The sequence below is a fragment of the Urocitellus parryii genome, unplaced genomic scaffold (assembly GCF_045843805.1).
Source record: "Urocitellus parryii isolate mUroPar1 unplaced genomic scaffold, mUroPar1.hap1 Scaffold_43, whole genome shotgun sequence".
Classification (NCBI taxonomy): domain Eukaryota; kingdom Metazoa; phylum Chordata; class Mammalia; order Rodentia; family Sciuridae; genus Urocitellus; species Urocitellus parryii.
Genome location: NW_027553833.1, coordinates 4,043,403 through 4,055,575, shown reverse-complemented (window position 1 = coordinate 4,055,575; position 12,173 = coordinate 4,043,403).

The window sequence follows — 12,173 nt, the reverse complement described above, 5'->3', positions numbered from 1 at the left end:
TTCAAGAATGATATACAATATTCAATGTTCTTTGAATTTTTTGATTAAATTTTTGCAAATATGAAAATAGTGATTAAGAGAGGAAAAACCAACTTGAAATTTATAAAATTTTGCAAGGAAATTTTTGTGGATTGTGTAAATATTCTACATTTTTATTATAATAGTTAATTGTATTTGTGTATATATATATATATATATATATACATATGCATGAATATTTATTAGATTTAATTAGACTATATCATGAAAATATGTTCATTTAATAGTAGTGAATTATACACTAATAAAAGTGACATAATGGGGGCTGGGGATATGGCTCAAGTAGTAGCACATTCGCATGGCATGCGTGAGGCACTGGGTTCGATCCTAAGCACCACATAAAAATAAAATAAAGATATTGTGTCCACCTAAAGATAAAAAATATTTTTAAAAAGTGACATAATGGGACATATGCCTACTTTCAATTCTTAGGAATATGAAGCATTTTCAGAACATAAAACAAGGATATAGGCAAAGCACAAAACCAAGCACTGTTCCTTCCAAAGAAGCACATCTGTAAAAACTGTCTGAATGTCATGCATTCTGTCAGACGAAAATCCTTAGAGCTGAGGTGGTCAGTTGGCTCATATTCTGATATTTTTAGTTTACCAAAATCTGGATATATATTAATGATAATTAAATTAATACATGTAGTTCATAAAAATCAATGGAAAGGGAAAGAGCATCCATCATTCCACCACCTAAAGGCAATTACAGCTCGTATTTTGGAGTATTCTTTCATTTTTAATGCAATTTTTACATGTCTCAGATAATATGGTAAGTGCTATTTTGTAAGTACATTTTCACTCAATATTAAATCATTAGCATTTTCTCAAGTCATTAAACATTCCATAAACATCATTTTAATAACTGCATAATAGCTCATCATGCCTGTACCATAATTAACTATCACTCTTTTAATGGCATTTACATATTTTTAAAAACAGGAGGCACATTGCCTAGCCCATTGAAAGTTCTCAAAAATTGTTGTTGGATGAATGAATGAACGAATTATAAACAATGTTGTGAAGAACATCTCTGTGCCCCAATTTGAATTTTGTGAAAAACTTGATAAATTCCTAGAACTAGAATGTTTAAGGCAAATGCATAAAAAGAGTTAAAGGCACTTGAATCACCTGAAAGAAACTTTTATATTGGGAGAAAAGACAAAAGTGATAGTATCTATGGGTTTTCCAATGTTAACAAAGGCATATTTTAAAATAATTAAATATGTTTTAGATAGTTACCATTCATTTCAACTCTTTCTCTTAATAGTGTACCAGTGTAATTAATTAAAGGCAAAACTCACTCTCTTTCTCTCTTTCTCTCTTTTTATAAAACAACCTCATGGCCAGGTGTGATGATGCATGACTGTAATTCTAGTGACTTGGGATGCAGAGGCAGGAGGATTGCAAATTTGAGGCCAGTCTCAGCAACTTAGCAAGACTCTAAGCTAAACTCAGGAAGACCCTGTCTCAAAAACTAAAAAAAAAAAAAAAGAAAAGGGGGGGATCAGTGGGGATGTGGCACAGTGATTAAGCACCCCTGGGTTCAATCTCCAGTACCAAAACAACAACGACCACCACCAATTTTATGGTAGTCCTATATCTAAGAGTGTCTTTGTTTTACATTGCACTTTGCCCCTCCATTTTTTCTTTTTTTCTTTTTTTCTTTTTTATCTTTTTATTAGGTTAGCTTCTAAATTAAAGACTGTTTCTTGATTTTGGCTTTGAGTGCTGTTTTGGTGCTACTTTCTTTCATCTACTTTGGTCTTTTTAGAAATTTGCTGCTACTTTGACTCTTACTGAGTTACATACCATGAAAACACATAACTTAACTGTTGTGGTGGTGGTAGAGTTTACAAATTTTACTTGATAACCTCTGCTCTATGTGAATCTTTTCTGGTTTATTTTCTCAAATCAGTGTCCATCATGAGCCTGTCATTGCTTTTTGTATAAGTCCCTTTTTTGTATCTATTTTGCTAAGTCAAACTTTCTCATTGCCTTATGGGGCAATCATCTGGAGCAACTGAGAACAGGTTCCTTGGTCAGAGAACTGCCGGCTGCTGGCCTCTGCACCCCAGCCCCTTCTGATTCTGATTTTGGCCCTTGATGTGTGGGTAGGGGCTCTTTATTCTGGAGCATTGAGGAGCTAAAAAAAAGATTTTCTTACCCTACTGCTGTTAGCACATTGATCCCTTAATTTCTTCATTTAAAGCATTTTCCAATTTTGCTATTTCCAATTCCCTCTTTAATTCAGAGTTTTGGACAAGTTGCTTGGCATAAACCTCTTGTGATTTACTTTTAAATTATTCTTTCCTGGAATAAAAGTCCCCTTTTAATTACATTTTCAGAATAAAAGTATGTCATGTACCTTATTTAACTCATGGTCAGGGATCAGGTCCATACCTATAAAACCAAAATAACCAAAGTAGTGTGTTATCTTATAGTATATTTTAGTTATCATTAAGAATTAAATGCATGTGTTGTATACATAGCTTGACTGGCTTTTGCAAGGATGAGTCTGAGAAATGTAAATAAAGTGATTGGAACATTTCAAATGATTAAGTGACAGTATCTCATATTTCACATTTCACATATATTATAACTTAGAATGAAACATTTATTCTTTTACTGCTTTTGAATAGTTCAATAACTTTCTATTTTATTGAACTTTAGAAGTTTTATGCATATTTTTGAAGCTTATTAGAATAAAACTTATTGACAGCTTCTTTCTGGGCTATGTATTAAAATAGAGGTAAAAATTTGAATGCTTTTGTAGTTAGTAAGACTCAAATATGTCACAAGGTCATGTTGTTAACATTTGGCAGTGAATAGAGCTTGTAATATCCTGAAACCCAATTCAAACCTTTTTAGGCTAATCAATAGTGCTACTCAATTATATAGATGAGTTAAGAGATAATACATAAGTGGGTAGACAAAAATTATAGCAAAATTCCCCTGGCAGCTGCCCATTTCCTTGATTCTATTGCTAAGCTCTCCATGAGGGTGTATCAGGACTACTGGATGAGTGAGGGTCAAGGGTTCTGGGAAAACAGGTGTCGCTCAGACTATTTTACTTGACAGTCTTGAGCACTGAGGTCACTGACCCAGTAGAAGAAAAGTAGACCCAACAACAGTGGCAAGCAGTGCATTTGACATTCTTTGCCCTCTTTTTTACATTCATTTTGATTTTGATTCACCCTGAATCTTTTCATTTTTTGACAACATAGAAATGCATGTTGTTTCTGGGCCTTAGCAGGATGCAAGTAAAAAGATACCTATAGAACTGTAAAATTCAAGATAGAATGAAAGCTATTTTAGGCCAGGGTTTGTTGATTTGATGATAAAGTCTGACTTCTGTCATGAAATAAAAATAAAATGCACTCTATAGATTAATTAGAAATAATGAAAATAATGTTTTGGTTCAGTATACTTTGACTTTAATATTCTCACGAGCAGTAAGTGGGCACAATACTTATTTTTCTTTTTGGTTTCTATTTACCTTACTCTTTTCATTTTCTTATAATGTCTGTTTCTCCACTTTTTCTCTTTCCCCACTCCTCAGTCTTTCAAGCTCTGACTCACTTACACAAATATATACACACAAAAAATTATGTTTCCTTCTTCCAATAAGAGAGAAGGCTTAATATAATATTTCAAGAGTATATTTTTATTTCAAGAGTATATATTAAGGCATGACAGTTGGGCACTGTTTGATATATTCCTTGAAATATAGCTGAAAGTCATCATTCTATTTTGTGCCTAGAACACAAAATTAAAATTTGTGCTTTTAACTGTATTCTTGTGTTTCTCTTAAAGTAACAGTCCTTTATAAAGATGCCATCAGGAAACATTAAGTGACATTAGATAATTTTTTAAAATATCACAAAAAGTGGATATTTCACTATACACTCCTAATATTTTTGTAGCTCACATATTCTGCATACTCTACGATTCTGGAGTATTTATGAAGACAACTGAGTATTAATTTACAAATATTGACTTTACAACCACTACAGAATTTTCATTGATAGGATGGTACCAGTTACACAGAAAAAAAAAATATATGAGATTGTATAAAGATGCAAGTGGTAACTGAAAGAAACATCACAATGTACTGTGATAGAATATTAATGCCCTGAATATGCATTGATATATTTTAGCAATTAAATGTCTTTTTTGTTTATAGAACAGACATATCTAACTCATGTTTAAGATTCAGACTTGAACATCTAAAGTAAAAATAAAGCCAATAATTTTATTCTTAAATTTATGAGGAAATGTTATATGGATCAAATTGTAAACCTGCTTCATTTTTTGGTAAAATGAATTACACCAATTTGTTTCCATAAAGTAGGATTTTCACTTTTATATTTAATTTTTAAATATTTCATCATTTTATTTTTCTAGGCTCAACTTTGCTACAGAATTAAGAATTTGCAGTTAGGGCAATGCTAAGAACCACATCTGCAATGAAATCAATTATGTGTGCTTGGTAAGTAGGATAGATAATATTTGACAAGTACTTTTATGTGCCATAAACACTAATGCTCATGTTTTACCTACCATTTTATTGTAAGCACCACTTAAGATTATTTTTCCCCAACTGCTTTGTATTTATCCACAACTAGAAGATTTAATTTTATGAAAATTTTCAATCTATTGTATTCAAAATATTTTAATTGATCATATTAAAAATGAAAACTCACCTCTTCATTGTTTAACTCAAGTGTTCATTCTATCTTCCTAAAGGTAGTAAGAACTTCTCAAATACCTAGGTATTTTTGGACTGTGTACTTGGTACTTGGTGTGTCTTCATTTTCCCTTTAGTATCTTCTGTTTATAATGTTTTCCCCTGTAAAGACTAAATAATAGGCATATAAAGGTGAACTGTAATATTAATTTCTTTGGTAATATGACCAGCATATTGTTTCCATCCTTTAATAATTTATAGAAATGCTGACAGATAATATAAAAAGCAATAGGGTTTATGTGGAGAAATTAACTCAGGAAATCAGAACATAGAAACAAATTACACTTTTCCTGCTCCAATTCTACATAGTTCTACAAACTCTAGTTAGAGTAATCAGGCAAGAGAAGGAAATTAAAGGGATACAAATAGGAAAAGAAGAGATCAAATTATCTCTGATTATTATTATTATTATTATTATTATGGACCCAGCATCAAACACATTCCCTCGTGCATACCACTCGTGCATACCAACCAAGCACTCTACAACTGAGCCACAACCCCGGACCCTTACCTGTTTTTCAATTTAATTTAATTTGAAAGAGAGAGAGAGAGAGAGAGAGAGAGAGAGAGAGAGAGAGAGAGAGAATTTTAATATATATTTTATTTTTTTTAGTTTTTGGTGGACACAACATCTTTTTTTGTATGTGGTGCTGAGGATCAAACCCAAACCACACACATGCCAGTCAAGTGCACTACAACTTTAGCCACATCCCCAGCCCCTGTTTTTTAATATTTACTTATATTTTATTTATTTATATGTGGTGCTGAAAATTAAGCTCAGGGCCTCATATATGCTAGGAAAGCACTGTCTCACTGAGCCACACCTTCATCTCTTTCCTGTACTTTTTAAATACCTGTTTTAGATAAATTTTAATTAATAGCCTTAACCCTTTTCCAATATCTGTTTGGATTAAATCAATAACCTAGAAATCAGTGTAGCAGAGAGTCTAGTTTTATCTCAAACTCTGATTTAACTTCCTCTTTCTTCCCCAGACTGAGACACCTTATCGAAGTGTCTGATTTAAGATTCCCCCTTGAGGAATTTACTGTGTATTGTCCACATTCCAAACCCAATATTTACCTATTCCTTAGTTTTAGAAAAGTGTTACACAATTTGTCCAGAGGTACCAAAGTCTCTTGGAGTATTCAGGAAAATCAGTATCTCAATCTTGCCTTTTAGGGAGCAGTTTGAATTTAAGTATGCAGCCTTTAAGGCAAGTAGATGGAAGAAACCTTTTCATCAATACCTTGTATCTGAAATGCACTTCATTTTATTCCTTTTATTAGGTACTGTGAATAAACCTACAATGAAAATGGAAATGAAGTAATTTCTTTAACAAAAGTGTTCCAATTTCTTTAGATATATATCTAAAATTATAATTACTTGGTTATAGGGCATTTTTTAAAACAAGAATTGTTATTTATTTTTATTTATTTAGTCACTTTACCACTGTGTTACATCCCTATTTTTTTTTAATAAGACAGGTTATCATTGAGTCACTTAAGCCATTGCCAAGTTTCTGAGGCTGGTCTTGCACTTAATTTCCTCTTGTTTTATCCTCCTGAGCTACTGGAAGTACAAACATTCACAATAATACTCTGCTTCAAAAAATTACTATTAGTGGATTATATGGCATTTTTATTTTGAGCTGTTAAGAACAATGATAGTTTTTTGAAAAGTATCTTTATTAACTTTATATTGTAACCAAAATTTTTATCTATACATAATCACATATACTCTTGAGTCCACACTATCATTCAGATATTTGTTTGGTTTCATGTGGTTTGGTGCTAGGAATTGAACTCTGGGGGTGCTAAACACTGAGTTATGTCCCTAACCCCCCCTTTTTTTGAGACAGGTGATATATCAATAATATCTCACTAAGTTGCCTGGCTATGTTGTTAAGGCTGTCTTTCAAATCAAAATCCTCCTGTCTCAGTCTCTTCAGCCTCTAGTATATTTGCCACCACACCTAGCTCTTTCATATTATTATAATAACCTTTTCAACAACACTGCCCAGGCTACAGAAAATCTCTTTGACTGATGCAATTTATCCCTGAGGAAAGTTTATATGAAGTAGCCAATGTAGGACTATTCTGTAAAGATTTGTTGAAATAAACAGGGATCATTGGTTTTTAACCTTCTTTCTGAACTACTGTTTGGTATCATAGTTCCTAAAAGTGCTGGGAAAAGAATATAAATTCATTTGTTTGCAAACTACACAGATTTACATAAGCTTAGTCACCTTTTGTTCCAGAGCTTGGGACTTCAGGACATAGTAATGTAAACAAAATATGTTAAAGTTGAGACATTCAGTAAACACACACACACACACACACACAATTTTTTCTAGGAGCAATTGGTAGTTCTGGCATTATATGCTAGTGTGTCAGGGTTGGGGAAGGATTCAGGAAGTGCTAAAGTCTCACTCAAGCTAAGAGTAGATTACTGGATTTCTCCCTATTTCACCTAAAATACAAGTTAGTGTGAACTTCATCTGTCAGCAACAGCAGTTGGGAAAATATGCTGACAGATTTATTTTTTTGAGATAAATTGAAAGCTTGTATATTTGGGTATTTCTGTGTCTTGATCATGGCTTCTGAAACATTTGTGAAGGATTTTTTGGCTCCTGAATATCACCACAATTTTTTGTGTATCAGCTCTCCCAAATTTCCTTCTCCTCCTCCTCCTCCTCCTCCTCCTCCTCCTTTTTTTGTGGTGCTAGAGACTGAACCCAGGGCCCTGTGCTACAAGGCAAGCATTCTAAAAACTGAGCTACATACTCAGCCCCTCTCTCACATTTCTGTGTATTGTAGGTGATGATGGTAATTGGGGATTTTGTCCCAAATGTGGTACATTGCTCAAGACAGGACTAATATCCAGTGTATGTAAATGTCTCTATTTTTTCATGATTTTGCCAAAGAGACACTCATAATAGTTTTTGTCTTAAATGTATCTATAGATGGAAGGAGAGTGTCTCATTTAATATTCTGCTTTATTTTCAACATCATTCCCTCTTAACATTTGCCTTTTATAGTGTTGCTAAGGTTGGAACTGACTACTTTGCATATTCTGCACACACACTATAACAATGAACTTTGCCACTAGGTCCCAAATCTAACTTTAGGTTGGATAGATTGATTCATTCAATCTAATGTTATTTTTCATATGGTTAGTTTTATATATGCCTTTCTATGGCTCTTAATAATACTATTGACGTACATATGGTTTCAGATTTGATTCATGTTATAATTTATTCTTCTGTATTATTGCAATATAGTTAAATGTGTCACATAACAATAACTATATTATTTGTTTTTTAATTAAAGGTTTTGAGGCATTTTACATATTTTATTTCCTAGAAAAATTTATTTATTTTTTTGGTCCCTTCTTTTCTTTTATTTGGTACTGGAAATTAAACTCAGGGGAACCTAGCCTTTGAGCCACATCTCCAGACTTATTTTGTATGACATTTAGAGACAGTGTCTCACTGAGTTGCTTAGGGCCTCACTTTTGCTGATGCTGCTTTGAGCTCACAAAACACCTGTCTCAGCTTCCCAAGGTGCTGGGATTACAATTGTGCACCACCATGTCCAGCTCTCTTCTTGTATTTAAAGAAAAACATGCCAAAATTTTGATGGAAAAATATTATATATTAAATTGAGTTAAAATTGTTGTCTTTGTAATGATTTTTTTTTGCTCACATGGTATTTTATATGCTTTTGTAAATTTTTATTTAGTTTGTGATAAGTTCTACATATTTTCCTTGAAAGCCATTATACATGTAATGTATTTAACAAATGTAACTTCAGTATAATACTTATGTGGTATTTTGTACTCTAATTAAACCAAAAATCTTTCTGGGCATTAGAAACCAATTTTTCTCAAACTCTATTATTTTTGTTTTTTTGAATGTACCTCCTCTTTCCTCCTAGGCCCCAGATTTCCACTGTGTTGACAAGTATAGCTCTAGCCTTATGCTATCACGTAACTATATGCTGTCATGGTACACAAATACTATAATTTCTATAGGTCTAAGCTGCTTAGTGAGGAGATATATATATATATATATATATATATATATATATATATATATATGTAATTATATAAACAGTTTTTGTAAAGAAATTACAATAATTTCTATTCCATTTTTACTTCCTGAGAATTTGTTTTGTGTCCTCATCAATACTCTGTATTCTTTTGGTTGTTGTTGTTTCTTACTGGAAATTTAAATCAGGGGCACACAGAGACTGGGTCACATATAGTTGGTTAGGGACTTGCTAAGTTTCTGAGGCTGGTTTTGAACTCAGGATTATCTTGCCTTAGCCTCCCAATCCAATGGGATTAGAGGTGTGTGCCATGGAACATTGTTCTATTTTATTTTTATATTGAAATATATATTACTTCTAAAAATAATTTATTCTTGATATTAAGAAACCATAGAATATCATTTTTCCCCACAAATAACTTCCCTTATTTTGGAAAACGTCATTTTTTTGAAAAGATGTCAGTAGTGCCAGATGTATACTTTATTGTTGTCTAAATGGCAAGTTGTTTATTATTATTATTATTATTATTATTATTCTTAAGCTAGGTATTAGTTACAAAAGTTTATCTGTTTATATTATTATAAGGTATATACTCTATTCTATAACTTCATAGCATACATCAGTGTTTATCAAAATGACCTGTTGGGGGTTGGGAGGGAAAGGGAGGGTTTATGGGGTTAGAAATGATGGTGGAGTGCTGGGATTGTGGCCTAGTGGTAGAGCATTCGCTTAGCATGAGACGGACCTAGGTTCAATTCTCAGCACCACATAAAAATAAAGGCATTGTTTTGTGTCCATCTACAAAAGAAGGTTCTCTCTCTCTCTCTCTCTCCCTCTGTCTCTGCCACAGTCTGGCTGGGCACAGAATCACGAGCCACCACACAAATGCAATGTCACAGCAAATGTCCAAGGCAAGTCCATTTCCATGAGTCCTTCCTCTAAGCAACATGGGGTACGCTTATGAAAGAACAATCAAGGCTTGCCATCAGAGAAAATGCCCTAATTGTTCTTGGTCTTACTGGGGTGCCTCCTTCCTCTAACAATTTCTCTTCCTCAGAGGCGAACAACTTCAAACCTTGAGTCAAACATTTTCCCCAGTTTGCCTGAGAAAGTTCTAGGAACAGGCAACTTGAAATAAAAACAAAATAAATCAAAACAAGAACACATTATTTTTTGAAATGGTCACCCATTTTTTTTTTGCTCTCCTTCAGGAGCGAGCAAATTCACTTACCCCCAAGCTTCAGACATTCCCCATATGGGCCACCAAATGCAGCAGTCTGGCTGGGCACAAGATCACGAGCCATTCACAGCTTTGTAGATTCAAACAGCAATCCTTTATTCCCGAACTCACACCGGCCCTGTACAAACACGTTCTGGGGAAATCCAAGTTCTGCCGCAAAATTCACATACTCCACCAGGCTTGATATGGTTGACTCAAGGTTTGAAGTTGTTTGCCTCCGAGGAAGAGAAATTGTTAGAGGAAGAAGGCACCCCAGTAAGACCAAGAACAATTAGGGCATTTTCTCTGACTGCAAGCCTTGATCGTTCTTTCATATGCGTACCCCATGTTGCTTAGAGGAAGGACTCGTGGAAATGGACTTGCCTTGGACATGTCGCTGTGACATTGCATGTGTGTGGTGGCTCGTGATTCTGTGCCCAGCCAGACTGCGGCACCTCTCTCTCTCTTTAAAAAAACTTTATTAAAAAAAGAAATGATGGTGGAATATGATGTATATTGTTATATATAAAGAAGTGAATTCATATAAATGTACTTAGTATAAAACCAGAGAAATAAAAAATTGTATGCCAAATGCCAATGTCTCGGCTTGGCACAAGATCACGAGCCACCACACAGCTTTGTAGGTTCAAACAGCAATTCTTTATTCCCGATCTCACACCAGCCTCCACACACGTTCAGGGGAAATTCACAATCTCCCCCACAATACACGTCCTAAATACTTTTTCTCAGCGGGAACTCAGGCAGCAGGCACGCCCTACTCCCAGCAGCAATTATCTTCAAACTCCCACTTCCCTAAAACTCCTTTTGTCTTAAACCGGGAACACCCTAAGGAGTGGGATACTTCCTCAAACCTGATCAGCTCTAAACCCAGATCCGCTTGGTCCTTGAGCAAGGTCACTTTACATGCAATGTCAACAGCGAAATCCATTTAACATGGGGTACGCTGGCAAGGAAATTTTGAAGCATCATTCCTACTTGACAATGGCCCTCAGCAATTGTACTTTATATGTGGAATAAGAATTGCAAAGCATTCTACTGTTATATATAATTAAAAAGTAATTAAAATGAAAAATAAATGATGGCATTATGTTCTGATTGGAAATAAATACTACTCCTTTTAAAAATTGAAAAAAAGGCTGTTGGTCAGTGATAAACAATAAAGTATAAAATGTATCCTGAATATTTGGTAATACATAAACCTAGATGTAAGTATTTATAGTGTTGTCAGCAAAATTAAAAAAAAAAATTGCTGTAGAGTTCATTTCTTCAAATATATACTCATAATTATATGAGATGCGTTTTGTACATGTACGTATATTCTATGATTATATATAATTAATAAATGATTAATTACTACATCTTACATTAACCACATTTATTTCAAATTAATTTGTCTTTTGAAAGCACCAACATATGACACTCTTTGATATATACACTTGGTGTGTCTTCAAATTTGTCACTTTTATATATTATGTTCTTTTCTTTATTCTCCTTTTTATAGAGTTTCTTTTTTCAAATTATTGAGATTAATGAATTTTAGACACTTCAGTTTAAAAATGCAGTCTGTAGATTTTATTTTTAACCTCATCTAAAATAATCTCACTTTTTAGAGGCTTGTTTTTATGTAAATGACTTCTAAAAACCTGCATATATAACACCCTAACATGATCTTACTCTGGACTATTGATATCTGAGTGGAGTGGATCTCAAAGTGATCCATGGAAAAGGTAAAATAGGGATGGGTCAGGATGTAAGATTGGTGGATGCTGAGTATGTAATAGTGAGTATTCATGGAAAAGTATTGGTGGAGTAGATAGGGGTAGAGAAAAAAGTGCTGTGAGGGAAAGAGAGATAAAAGGACCAGAACAAGGTTTCAGATATAAAAAGTCTAATGGTGGATCAATGGTAGCATGAGGGTAAGGAGTAGTTTCTTTGTAGGGAGAAATAAGGTAGAAGCAAAAGAAAAAGGTAACTCTGGCACAGTCCCCAAGAGAAAGAGTCAGATGAATGGGTTATGTTTATTTCTTCCCACCCTGGAGTGGAATTAAAAATTCACAGAGTATGTTTAAGTAGGTAGTATAAAACCATT